This window comes from Tribolium castaneum, chromosome 4 (genome assembly GCF_031307605.1).
Source record: "Tribolium castaneum strain GA2 chromosome 4, icTriCast1.1, whole genome shotgun sequence".
Lineage (NCBI taxonomy): Eukaryota > Metazoa > Arthropoda > Insecta > Coleoptera > Tenebrionidae > Tribolium > Tribolium castaneum.
Genome location: NC_087397.1, coordinates 3,544,333 through 3,559,268, shown reverse-complemented (window position 1 = coordinate 3,559,268; position 14,936 = coordinate 3,544,333). Strand labels below are relative to the sequence as shown.

Genomic DNA, 14,936 nt, shown 5'->3' with positions numbered 1-14,936 from the left:
GAGGCATAAATTCCTCCGAAATGTGCCACTGAATACAAATTAAGCCACGTATTGTTCCCCCAGAAATTAACAGTGATTTGGCCATTGTTCTCACAACGATTTTTCCTAATTGGGAGCTGGAACGCCAATTTTACGACCCGGCCAAAATTACACACTTACTTGTCCATTTGCAAAGTCACTCTGCACTTACCTGCAACAAAAATGATAAAATCACTACCAACAGTCGAATTACATTAAAACACTTAACGACAATGTTTACGTGAAACATGAGGGTGCAACTTGAAACAATCACAGCTCAGTATGAGTGACACTTTGTTGAAGCAAATTACTGGTGAACGCATTCGTGATCATGTGTTAGTATGCCCCATTTGTAATCAAAGCGCCAAACAGATAATCATTTTACTGAAATAATATCAAATGGACATGGGTCAACATTGTTGCAAGCCAGAAAATTAATTTTACAAAGCAGATGTTCAAGCAAACACTAGCGCATTCCGAAAAAGCTCCATAATTTCTTTATTATTAGAGATATTAACTTTTTCTTTTTTTTAAATAACAACTACGTTTCTGCTGCATATTTCTAAAATAATTCTAAAAAACACTAAAGCTAAGTTTTTTCAAATGGAACAGTCTAAATTTTATTGCATTTTTGGCGGTAATTTTTAACACTGACGATTTTAGTCTAAACTTAGTTTTTGCTTAGTTTCTGAAAAAATTTTTTTGGCTTAAACATCACGCTTTTTTTTAAATTTATTACACAAAACGGAGAATCCTAGAAGAGTAGAACTTTCACCACTTTAAAGGGAAAAACACATAGGGTCGGTTTTTAGAAGCATCATTAATTTAATCCACAATTGATCACGTGACCAAATGGAACCAATTCGATTGGTCTATTCGCGTTGTTAACCTTTAACAGCGCACTTAACTTTAACGGAGCTTTATTTGAAGTTCAATTGTTCGAATTATTGAATAAATATTAGGATTTCGTTGGAGTTATCAAAAAAATCAAATTATCGAAGAGAGTAGGTGAAGACAGTTTCCCTGCAGGAAATCCCGGAAGCAGGCTCTAAATTGGAAAGTATTTCTAATTCGCAGGCCAACAAAAAGATTTCCATTTTAGTGTGTTCTGATTACAATATTCAAGTTTAGCAAATCTTGCTTCTCATTTTAATTTGTCTGGAGCAGTTGTTGTCTCGCTCCTAATTACAATTGCACTTTTGATTACCTTGAATCTCGTACAAAGCTCGGAATTGTGATTTTGTTGCAAGCGTTAAGATAAAACGATGGTATCGTCCCTCGTGGAATCGCATCCCCGTTCGGTGCGTAGAGCTAATATACTCAGACAATGGTTAGGAAAGGCGACATCTGTGCAATTATGAGAAGGCGAGTATCGTGTTGTTATGGCCTCCTTTATTGCAAATGCCGCGAATCATGTAAGAACAAATAACAGCGCCGGCATTGCAATCTTAATAATGTTAGAAATTCTCGACACAGCATCGTGTAATGTCACAGGATTGAAAAATTAATAAAAGAACTGCACCTATACCAAGTGCGGAAAATGCACGGAACATTTCAATAAACTTGAGTGTTTCTCTGCGGTGCAAAAACTCGTCGGGAGCCAATAATCTAGCAAATGATCGCATTCTCCCGCTTGATAATAATGGCGATGGAATCGGACAAATATTGCTCCCCTTCCGATAGAATTTGAATGGTTTTTGGCGGAGCAAGGAGCATGAAATGATTGTAGGGGACCGCACAATCATGAGTCAACGGAAGGCCAAGACGCTAAATTGGGTTTTCTGTGTGAGATGGAGTGCAGGCGGGCGTAATGCTAGGTATGAATTGTAATAGATGTGGGGTCAGGTGCGGATGCCTTCTGACAAGATGACTGGGCGCTGGGCGACCGCAGAACCCGCAGCCTCGAGGGCCACCTGTGAGAACTCAATTAGCCATTTCAAAATAAACATGTGTGCACATGCTTAGCACCTTCACAACGCACCTGCCGCCCAACTTTGACTCCTGTTACAAAATGCTGGCGCGGGCACGCTTTTTCAAGATCCGGGATTCACGCTGGATGGCATAATTTCACCGGTCTTGCAAAGCTTTACGCAAGAGAACACACAACAATTTTACAGCGATCGCTGGCGATTTAATCTACATAGAAGCCGTTTGTCCCCTATCTAGAATTTACGAGTACGAATAAATTAATAAATTCTGATTAAAAACTGATATAAAAATTTCCTCACTTCTGTGGTAATTTGCTGGAACTTTAAGGTAAATTGTTGAATGCTTGCTACTTTTTGCCGGCATATCTCCAACTTGATTTGGCTTTGAGGCATCGGACACGAGATGCAAAGATGAAAGCCTAAGTAAGTTGTCACAATTAGTTGTAATTGCGGTAAATGGTGTAAAAGTTCCGGATAGGACAAAATATGTTAAACATAACTCGTAACTGGATCTAGACCTTTGAGGGAGTGCAAACTATATTATTACTGGTGCGTGGTTGCTGTCTTTGTGGCATCGTAGGCAGAAACTTTATTATCTTGAACAAAGTGATGAAAGGAAAACGATAAATTGTACAAAGAGCGTCTCTTCTCATATCCACTTTTTCATCACGTTGATGTTTCCAGAAAATATGTTTAAGAAATCACGAAATCCCCGGTTTACGGCACCCAAGAGAGCCGGGTTCAACACGTGAAGGCAGTTAATTGTCAACTCCATCATTGTTGGATGACCGAAAGAGCTCACAAATTTTATCGAATGGGGAAATTAATGGTCCGAGGTGCAGCAATAGCGCCACATGTCCAGCACTAAGGTGCCTTTGCACCCCGATAAATCACTCCGTTTTGTGGCGGATTTGACCAATGAAATATTTCCCTGCTAAATAAATTTTTGCCGACTCGGTCCCTTTTTGGCCACGGAGTGATAAAAACGATAACGATGATTATTCCGCTAAGAGGATAGATCCCCAGGGGGGGTTTGGCCGAGTTTGCATTAATGGCCCTCGCATTCACGCCGCACTATCCTGTGGTCTATGCAGCCGCCTCCAGCTTAATTTGACTAATATACACTATTCGTCTATATAACGGCCTAGCTTTGATAGCGTTAATCGCATCGCTTCACTCGGAACAAGAGCTGCCGCCAACAAAGATGAACCGACTACGCACATGTTCACAAAAGTGAACAACTAGCTACTGTGAATTTGTCTTGGTTTTTTATTAATTTTTCTTCACTTGCATGCCCTTGTTTTTAAATTTTTGCAAGACGTTAAAAAAGATTATATCATGCATAACACATGAGGAAAGCCGCCTGCTCTCCCTTGGATGATTGCAGTTCTCCGCTTCGTTTCATCAACAAAGGCAAACGTGTTTCTTCCTAGCTAACTAGCTATTTTTTACACTCGATGTGTTTGTGCTAACTGTCCTTATCTAACCCGAAAACTGATCGATCTGACACCTCCATGACCTGCCAAAGTGGCTAAATTCTTGTATTATGACTCACCCCCTTTTCCAATATAAATGTATATTGGAATCGAATGAACGACCGCTTGAATTGTTATTGAATCAGAGAAGGGTCAACTTGATTAATGAAAAGTAAGTGGTAAGATTGGATTTGAGTGACTTTATCATGACAAAATGGCCAAAATATATCGAGACCATTATGAAGACCGGTCTACTTTTAAAGCTAGACCATTTCGTGTTATTAATGGCACCCAATTAAAAAGGTTCCGCTGAAAGAGTCGACATTATCACATCACGCAGGTAATCGACACACGCTGCTTTAGTCACCTAATTACTTAATTTGAAAGATTAGTCGAGCATATTGCAACCCCCCAGCATTGCCAATCAACTCTTAAAGTAAATATTGTGCTAGTCGCTCTAATAACAGGACCAGTGTTTAGTCCCACCATATCCATTCAAACTAACGACTGTTGGGCTTTATTTCGTCCTTAGGACCAGCGTCCGGTCCTCGAAAACCTCGTGAATCACGGACATGTAGAATTAGGTGCGATAACTGTAGGATAAAACGTTCGGTTTGAAGAAAACTTGTTCGAAGGAAAGTTCCTGTCCGAACAATCAGACAATATATAATATCGTCAAGTAATATATCATCTCCGCAATTTGTAATCGAGTTAGGGGAGATAACGCAGCCCGTGAATGCAAGGATATTGCGGACACCGGCTACTGCCAAGTGCTATAAAACGGACCACATGGGATCTGAATCACCATATGGATCTTATCTTCTTTGCGAAAATTACGCTGCCCTTTCAGGAATTAAACTGTTTTATCTCTTCATCACACTCACGCGGTTCGATTCTTCCCTCGGTGTGAATAATTTTAAATGTTTTCGTTTTTGACACGGGCCTATAGTGCAAAAGCTTGTAGTGCGATGTGGGGGTAATTTTAATTTGATTTAGTTGGATTTCGAAATTTATCGCTCGCTAATAATATTTTCAGCGCAAATTAAACCATTCTTTCCAGCTTGACAGCACCATCCTCCGTGCAGTATGGCTTCGTCAAGACCCTAAACAGGTGTCTCGTCATAGTCTGCCGCGTTTATAAAGAACTGCCCCCAGGATATTAAATTTCCATTCACAAAGGGATATCTCATTCAGTATTAAATTCAATTATACGCCCATCTCATTTGCGCCATACGTCATACATGTGCATGTCGCGATTTATAGTGCCATCTATGCAAATACTTGGCCGGAACTCGCATTGTCAGAAAACCTCCTCTCGAGTTTATTATCCAATTAAGCCCTTTCACGTCGTGCCTATGCTGCTCACTGAACAATGATCATGCTTGAGATTTTATTTTCACAGAGCGCGGATGAAGCCTAATCCCAATAAAAACACAATAAATTAATTGTGCGGCATTCGAATTGATCGCAGCGAAAAAATAAATTTCGGCATTTCCCCGAGGAGATGAAAATATGTTTGAGGTCGTATCCACGTTTCCGACATAAAGCATAAGTCGATATCTCCATCGATTGGAAATATAATTTATTATTATCCCGTTTTATAGAATAGCACCCGCAGTTTCTTTATCAGACGAGACGGTGCGAGTTATTCCTTATCGGGCAACTAGCAGGCTGTCGCTCTATAAGTCTTTCTACCAACAATTTAATCTTCCGACTTACACTTTTTGCCTTAATTTAATCCCTGAAATATTGGGTAACGTCACGACGGCTGAAAAACCACGTCATGAGCGTCCGCATCGGCCGTCTTTGAAGCAAAATGCCGAGGTAATTATCCTTTGAAGCATCGTAATCGAGGCATATATGGGGAAATTGCCTTTATAGTCGCGATCGCAAGACTTATTTTTGATAAATCGTGACACATCAATCCAATTAGTTCGACTGCAGCGTGTCCTAAAAGGAGAATTCGCTTTGAAAATTGAGATTTCTTTGGCTGGCAATCGAGGAATATATTTATGTCTGGCGATATATAGCCGTCTACTTTGCGTGATATATTTGCGAAAACAAACCGAATCTTGGGCTTTCGCGTATAGATCAAAACGCCGCAATATGTCTGAGTGCCAACCTGTTGGCTTTTACTTTTGATTGCCCTAAATTGGAAGTAATCGGCAATTTTGCCTAAACAAAATAAATTAAATTCCAGTGCATTCAGACCCATTTTTCAAAGTGAAACGTCGTCTTTCTTTCTTATCGCTGGTCTTTAAGACATAAAGTACATAATTGTGAAATATGGACCGCGCGTGTTATAAAATCTAGATGGGGGGCCGCTTGGCAACGTGAAACACATTACCTCCCTGAGTGCTTTGAGTTAAAAAATGCATCCAGGGTCAAAATGACGATTTAACAATTAACAAACGTTGTCGGTTTAATTAAACCCGACAAGCATTAATTGAATGTCGGTCTCAGTTGGACTAAAACCTATCATCGTGGAGTTCTTTCTAGTTTTGTTACATTGCGACAAATAAACGCTAGTTGGCCGCAATTCCAATAAATCAATCCCGAGGGACCTTCTCCCATTATTCCCATTACAAATATCAATCTTCCTTACAACCAAATTTGATCCACCAGTCTATTAAGCGCTAATTTAAGAATTTGTGTAAGGTGACATCACGCCACGCAAGCCTGATGTTAGCTTAAACTTCGTCATGAACCCTAAACAAAAAGTTAAGCCCAGTAATTTACAAAAGTTGGTACCCAGAAAATATCAGCCTAATTTGTTCCAAAGTTCAGGCGAGCTGTTTAAAACATTTTACACGGAACAGCCCCCGGAAATGGATCGACAAACTCCCCGATAAAAAGGGTATTAATATAAATATCCTTTCCGATTTAATAAAACTTCTCAAACTAGTTCGCAAAGAACGTGGCGTCGGCGAGGCAAAGTAAAACAAGAATGCTGGGCAATATATTATCTAAGACTTAGACGTCTGCAGTATCTCGATTGCAAATGCAAGACTAAAACTCTGAGCGGTGTTGGGGGTAAACTGATATTGGTGCATTCGGCTATCAGGAGTTTTCAGTAAATGCCTTGCTTGAGGAAAATTTACAACAAACTGGATGCCATAAAGTTTCTCATACAAAATGTGCATGCTTGAAATTTAAACTAAATGCACTAAGAGAAATGATTCGAGAATTTAAACCAGTAAGCCGGCTTTGCGCGGGAAAAATTCGCTCAGCCAGACGTCTGAAACTGAATGCCAACAGCGCCCAACACACCTTTCACCACCAATTTGTGAAAATTTAAGTATGTAGTAGTGCTAAAGCTCTAAAAGTGCAATTAAGCTCGATGTTCGCACTAAAAGTTTGAATTGAATTGCGTTTTTAGTAACAATTTAAGAGACTAGAAGTGGCTTGTTTCAGTTTTTAATTTTCAGTTGTGAATGATTGACGTTAAACCTAATATAAATCACAACTGATGTGATAGACCCTTTGTTGTTGTAATAGCATGAGGTTATCTATACCGCTTTGCAAATATAAATGTGATTATATGCGTCATGTAAAGGAATATCCAACCCTAGCAATTATAAATAGCCATGGGCTATGTATTAAAATGAACCATCGCTTTGTGGACGAACGACATGTTTGCACAAGCCCGGAGCGGAGTATTCAACCGTTAACCACTTGTTACGATCTCATTGTAGTTATTCTATTACCTATCCCACCTATGCTCTCACAATACCAAAAATGCGAACGTTGCTTATGTCAATAAATTAAAGATGACCGTATTTGCCGATGATAATAATAGTGTAATCCTGGAACAGCTGTGTGGTCGAGCAGGTCTTCCGTTGCTCCTGGCGCGATTTAAATTCCTCGCCTACTCTACCGCCTCGAGGAATGATTATTTTTAAAGAGAAATGCTAGAATTTAACGTTGTCCATTTTAATAATAATAATTTTTCATGTTCATTGGTTCGAAGTCAGTCGGATGAAAGGACTGGTTAAGTATAGTGTTCGCTGATGAACAAAAGAAGCTTTGCTGGGTAAGCATCTTAGTTAAAATGGGTTGTTAGAAAATAATTTTACTTGCAAATTTCCGCTCACAAAGGCCGATAATCCATCTTTTGTGGACTATTTATATGGATTTATAGCGTGGCATCGTGAGGGACTTTAAAAGGCAAGTAAGTGGATTCCTCCTTTGAAAGGAACATGGTCAGAGTTTAATACAGGATATTTTCCACATGAGTCAACAGAACTCAATTCCGCAACCTATTTTATTTTCACCATTAATTTTCCGGAGAGAAAAATATGATAACGCAGATATTCCACGACATTTCGATAAGAGTGAAATCATTATTGCAGGAACGGTGCATAAATCGATAGTCTCGACTGGGATTTTAGGTGCGAGGGAAATTAACTCGATTTACGTCCCCTTCGGTGTCCTTGTGCTGACCTGAGCGCGCTTTGATACGTCAATTCGGCAGACAAGAAAAATATTAACACAAAGAGAAAACTTTTATTTAGCAATAAAAGACAATACTGGGGTGTTATTCATCTTTGTTTAAGGTTTTTTAATATAATTGTAATGTTTGCACGCGCATCCACGAATATTTGCAACTCCTCATTGCTAGCTTGTAACTTTGCAAGACATGATTCACTTCGGAACATTTAAGTGCATTATGTTTGGTGTAAATTGTTCTATTGTAGTGGAATTCTAATTACCGCACTTGTAACCAGCGTTCCATTCGAATTTAATTCGACTTGTGTAATCCGGCGCCTCACACTAAACACAACATAATAGTTCCACGCAGATTAGTGATTTTTACTGAACCTACCCTGACCTAGCACAGCTCATTAGGCTAATTACCGAACACATCGTTCTCCGTAAATAATTCGCGTGATTAGGAGGATTTCCGGTTTAAATTAAACAATTATATTGAATTATTTCCTCGCTTAATACCTTATATGGCGCGCGGCGGCCATTATAAAAATATAAGGGCCGCACACCGGAGCCATTTAGGGCGAGAAGGCCAGGTCTAATAAGAAGGGGGAGCCCAGGGGCTTTTAATCAAAGAGACAAGGCTCCTTGGGCCGCCGTTACACTGTCACTACGGATGTCAAATGTCCTGGCATTTGTATGGCGCGATAATAATCTCTCAGACAGTTTTAAATCCACTTGCACTAGTTTTGCATGCATGAATTCATTCCGAGGGAATTACGCTCATTTATCTGGGGACTTTCTTATTCATTAGAAAAATTATTCACACTGCCATGACGGCCTCAGATACACCGAACTACCTTTCCAGCTATTCTAATTAAATTTTCGAAGTTTGATTTTAATCAAGGCCTGGGAGTTATTTATGGGCAACTTACCGATGTTAATGCTGTATATAAACACCAAGACGAGGAGCTTTCTCATCCAGACTGCAAGAGATTTATGCCCATCTTACAATGGCCCAACTTTCATTAAGATATTTTTTTTCGAATACTAGGTACACAAAAAAAATAAAATTTCGTGACCCTAACAATTTTCTAATAGATGCTAAAAGGTAGGTATAGTAGATATACCTACATGATAAAAAAATCGGTAATTTATCTCAATCCAGTAGTCGAAAGATCGTTGATTTTCGGTGGTCATTGTTTCTCGCGATATTTTTCCGGGTCGGGTAAAAATGATCTGTTTACGGACGTTTCTAACGAGCAATAAGTGAAGGAGTCCGCGTGCGGTACGTGAGTTCGAGTTTGTTGGGACGGTAGAGCAAGTGACAGTTTCTGAGATAGGGGCGATATATGTGGTGCACGTAGAGGCCCTCGGATGGCTCCGACGCGCCCGGAATGGCCAACCGGAAACGGATACGCGCCCCGGGCTGCCGTAAAGATTTCCCAATCCCCCGATTTTTCGGACTGAACTTTATTACCGGAGATTCTTAACTTGTGTATACGTTCAATTATTGATGTTCGAATGCATCGAACGCTTGCCGGTGTTTTGTTGCTTCTGCAAACCGAAGAGGGGACTTGTCGATTGACCCGGATGCAGCCCGTCTGGGAATTATTCAACTTCTTTAACGGATCCCACAGGACGAGAGTTGCGAACTAGGTTTCAGCGGACGGATTATAATGACATTGGGTACTTTGCAGGTTTCTGTTTTATTACCGGGCGAAATTTAAATTTAAGCCTTCGTTCAAGCCGGAGATAATTATACTTCAGAGTTCCACCAGCGCCATGAATTGGCCATTTTGCGACACCACGCCTGGCATTTTTACCTACTTTTATTGATAAATGCACGTAACGCGGACAAGTGTAAGTCTGTTTATAAATAAAACAGTCTGGAAGAAACGTTTATTCACTTGGTGAAAGCTCGAGCAGTGATTGCACATAATTGCGGCGTTTCCTTTGCAATTGGTTGGCCTTTAGTCAGCCAGCGGGAGAAAAAGCAGCCAGAGTAGCCCTAGATATCGACCATGCCTAGGCTAGTCCCAGCATTATTATTCCCTCAATCAGCACCGTCATAACAGCAGGAATTGAAACGTTCCAAAAGCAGTAAAAAGTTCGCCGCCACGTGACATGATACCAAATAATTGTGTAAAGAAAAGTAAACAAATATATATCACGACGAGACGAAGTTTCGCGCCACAAACTCACAGAATGACAATAAGGAATTCGTTCACTGGGCACGATCCGACCTGTGCTGACCGAGCAAAGCTCTGCGAAGAAGATGAGACTTGTTAAAAACAATACGACGTGATACGCGATTAATTTCGGCTTTACATAGAAAAAATCTATTTCAATTGTGGTCAAGCTAACACAATTTTGCTCTCCCGCACCCATTTGTCATGTTGCATTTGCACTGCTCCCTAAGGCGCATCACTGGACCGTTTCCTTTCGGCCATTAACTCAAGTCTCGACGGAGATGGTTAATTCCATTCGATGTTTCCGAATTTTTGGAGCGACACCCACACAAATGGAGTTCGATAAATTGGGTTTTATTGTTGAGAAAAGTCGGAGGTGCTCTTGGATACACGAATTTCCGCACTGAGACTGGAGTTTATTATACAGGGAACTCGACAATTAAAAGTCGACTCGGAGATTAAAGCCATCACCGTTATTATACACAATAACCGTAACAGTTATCATAAGCTCCTCAGTCTCGTTCTTAATAATTAGCGCAATGGAACCGCTAATCGAATAAGAAATCGGGGAAAAACGCCGGAAAAGCGCGGCCAGATTCACAAAGCAATTACTTCCTTTCTGGGGCTAGGAAGCAATAAAACTACTATTTTGCGGCTTATACATTTTTAATGCTGTTTTCTCTGATCGCGGCTAGAATTTTTACATTATTATCATGTTGAGATTCAAAATAACGTGGTTGATCGAAGCTGTCCTTAGAAGGTGCTCAGCGGTGTTTACCCAAGCCCGTCTTTCAGATAATAAACCGAAGATCTATGCTCTTTCGCGCACCAGTTTGGAAAGAACATTGTTTCAGCCCCAATTTAGGGCAGCTTAGCCTACTCGCCACAAAACCATCCCGTAAGACGCGACTTTCCTCTCCCCATCCTACAATAATCTGCAACAAATTAGCTTCTCAGTTCGCAGGCCGTAGTAAAATGGCGGAAACTCATAAATACCTCGCTCCGAGTTGCAAAAAAACGTATTTTTCTCTTCCATCCAAACAACCCGTTCGACGTAATTAAAACTTGGGCCGCAAAAAAGCGCTTCAAAGAGATTAATTTGTCATAAAATATGTTTAAAGTGCCTTTAACTGTGCTCTTCAAAGAGTTTTGAATATAATTGTCGGATTTGTCTCGCAGTCTAGACGCCGACGATTAAACTGAAGACGTACAGGTGTTTTGTGACAACATTTTTTCTAATATTAATAACTGACGCGCACCCGGCTGTCATATACCAAGCGGAAGTTGTAAATAGGGACGAAAATAATTTCCAATGGGTGGATGCTCTTTATGGCACGCAACTCTGATTTAGAATTTGTTGAGGAAGTTAAGTGAAGCTTTGCGTTACTCAATCACACACGCTGCTGATTTTATCATTAATGGTTATTATACGCTTAAGTGTGAGGAAGAGGTTAAATCAGATTAATACCGACTTGATACTGTATCGTTATTAAGGATAAGAGGGTCAGCTTTATTGGATTGTGGCAGACGCACTTGATAATTTACAATTTACGATCGATCGCTGTCTGCTCCACACAGAGCGATAATTAAAAAATAATGACTTTGTGGACTAAACAACAGTCAGTTGGTATTAGATACCAACACAAAGCAATTATTCATATAGAAATTACAATTTTTATTGACTTGGTTAGAGTTTACAATTTCTATTTTTTCACAACCACAAACCTGACAATCTCTGGACAGATAAATGGTTGTGACGGATTTAAAATTATATTTCGGGGTACTAGTGTAACGTGTGATATATTAGTTGGTCATAAATTGTGTGTGCGTTGAAAAAATGTGACGAAACGAATAAATAGGTAGGACGATAATAGGTAAATTAAAAGTGGTTACATCCCGGCAGCTGTCGCATCAAGCAGTTAGCCGAAGAAGAAGGATGGTATCGGGGTGGCAATCCATTTTTTATCCGACTACTTAGCCGTATAAACGTGACAAATGACCGATGATATATCAAGAGATAATCCAAATAAACTATCATTATGACTCGGTCCTACCCTTCCGATGCCGACTGTCCCTTCACTATTGTCGGATAGTTTGTCAAACGAACAAAGGGCGGAAAAGGATGGCGCCGCAGCCTCGAATTTTGGCAAATTATGATTCCTCAGATGCGTCGCGCATTATTCCGTGTACGTAGTACCTTTTATAGCGTTTGATGCGATGCCTCATTTTACGTATGCGCCATGAATAACAAATACATCTCCTTTTGAACACAATTTCATTTATGCCGCTCTATTTTCTACGACCGGGATTACCCCATATCTATGCCGTTTTAAACAATTGCTCCATCAGGAACCGTCTAATAAATACAAGCGAACGTCGGGGGTTTGCAACCTCGTTTATTTAATTACATTACCGCATCTCCGAGCAGTTTCCTCGGAACGAATGTTCCTCCAGCCTGCAAAATCACCACTCACCTGAAAAAGAAAACAAAGTTAGTATCTACATTCCGCAAGCTGAAGTCAAAACCGTGCGTTCAAACTTTGAAATAATTGTGGAAAAACTAGAAATGCCCCGATTGGTATGCGTAAAACGTACATATTGACGCGTAAAATCACTGGTTTTTGTATGGGACATCTGCAAACCAAATGGTGCTGCGGTCGTGCAGTCTGCATACATGTATATCAAACAGTTGGGACTGGTGATAACAATATTTTTATATCATAAATTATACTACACGGAAATTTTAGCTTTAATTAAAACTTTCAGCCTGTAATTTGATTTTACATCCAACTTTTGCCATTCAAAAAGAGGAGAGTTAGTCACGGTTAACGGGTAAATTATCACTACAAATGCTAAAATCCAATTCCGCACACACAAACAGGGATTTTTCCCTATTTTTAGACTAGAATAAAAAATGCAGGGAGGACAAATCAGTTAAAACATGATCAGAAAATTCATGAAACAATTTTTGTTTACAAATAAAATTTATCGTTTCCACAACAGTTAACAAAATGCAGGTAAAAGAGCAAACTTGTCAGTCGATTTCTGGCCTGCGGGAAAATTTTATTGGTGGATTCGATGTGATATCTTTAAGCATTAAAATCGCGCCGAGCCGGAGAGCAATGATGAATCATTTGCTCCCGAGCAGAAATCACTTAAGGAAATAAAAAGTTTATTTCGGGCACAATCTGTAGCGCGATTGTCGCAATATTAGATTGATAGAACGGATTACGAGAAATAAAATTGGCACAGGCATACAACATAAAATCAGTTATACGTCGGAGATTTATAGTTCCACTCCAATTGAATTAGTTGCAGTGATATAAAACCGCTCCACTCGAAAATAGTTGGTAAATCAGCAATATTCTTGTTAGACAATAAAGCAATACAAATAAACAGTTTTGATGGCCACCGATAAGGACGCGACCGAAATGAAAACAATACGTGAACAGTGTACACAAGTGCTACCAAAACATACGCTGAAAAATGTTAACATTTCAGGTGAATTTTATTTCGGAGCGATTGGACGACGGTTTATTTTGCAGAAAATTTTATCGGGGGTATTAGTTTTCATTGTGCAAATGCGCTTCTAGCATAACATAGAATCATTTCCATTTTCTGTATTTTCGCGGATTTTCCAGTTTAATTTGAATGATAAACAACGCTTAATTACCTCGCCTCGAGAATCTAATAAGAGTGATGTCACATTTTCAGCTTCATTGTCGCTTGAAGCCGTTCTGCAAAAATACGCGCCGGCTTAAAATTAAACTCTGAATGGCAGTTCTGACCCATTTACGGACAGTTAACTCGTTTTGTGCGTTCGCAGGACAGTTGAGCCCCATATCAAATTTTTAGTTTCTTAAGCAAATATTCTATAACATTGCAGGGAATTCCCAGAATGAACATGGGAACCTCACGTTCATTATCCACTGTCATTACAACAAGAATATTTCCTAGAACTTGTGACAGTTAACCAAGACATAAATTCAAAACGCGGTGCATGTTTATTACGGCGTGGAAATAACTGAGTCCGAATAAATATCGGGTCGAGACGTGCCCTCGTACAAAAATACGTTCATTTCACATGAGGCGTTTTAATGAAAATAAAATTTTCTGCAGGGAACCCTTCCGACCGAAACTCCGGATTATAATTGTTTAGCGTTCATAACTCGCGATCATTATCATTCTCCATGGCAGCTAAACTGCACTTTATTCCACCCTTAGCGTCTCATTCTTTCGTTTTAACGACAAAAATGTGTCTCGTTTTTCCGCGAAACCGAAAGATTCCTTCGAGGTATCATTAACACTTTTAACTTTGCGCTCGATGACTTTGCTCACAAGGACTCACATGTGCAGAAAATATAGATCGTATCTGGGGCGCACTTTCATTGCGACACCCGGAAACATAAATAACAATCCTAGAAAGAGGTCTTTAATGAAGTGGCGGCTGTACTTGCATCTACTGCCTACTGGGAGTTCGGCGTGATGACTGATCGATGAAATATGGGACACATAGCAGGAAATTAGCTCTACAACGAGCATGTATTGGAGATGTTAACGAGATCAATAAAATTTACTACATGTTCAAGTGGCCAGAATTATTACTTGATCTTGTGCATGGAGCCAATTTGTGAAGCAGCATGCTGAGCCACTTTATGAGGGCTGCTACGCTGTGTCGATATAAAATTTTATGTTGTTTATGCTAAACATTTTCATAGGTGGCTTATGGCCGCTGCAGCGTGTCACAAGTAAAAAAGGAGCACAAAAACAGACCAAACGCTCAAATTTTCTAAAATAATGCTCCTTGAAGTCGTCCTTTTGTCATCTTTGCAGTCGAGAAATTAAACAAGTTTACTGCTCAACTTGTGAAGATACGACGTCGTTCGTGCACGCTT

The 14,936-nt window shown here is 39.8% G+C and overlaps 1 protein-coding gene and 1 long non-coding RNA gene across 8 annotated transcripts in view; both read right to left on the bottom strand.

Annotated features, from left to right (window-relative positions):
- LOC661711 (uncharacterized) overlaps window positions 1-14,936 on the bottom strand; it is a 130,043-nt gene that overhangs the window by 37,859 nt on the left and 77,248 nt on the right. The gene's annotated exons all lie outside the window — the stretch shown is intronic.
- On the bottom strand, window positions 10,699-12,874 carry LOC135265998 (uncharacterized). The gene is made up of 3 exons (XR_010333923.1): window positions 12,455-12,874; window positions 11,038-12,397; window positions 10,699-10,976 (listed from the first exon to the last, which is right to left on the bottom strand). It is a non-coding gene; the product is annotated as an uncharacterized LOC135265998 (long non-coding RNA).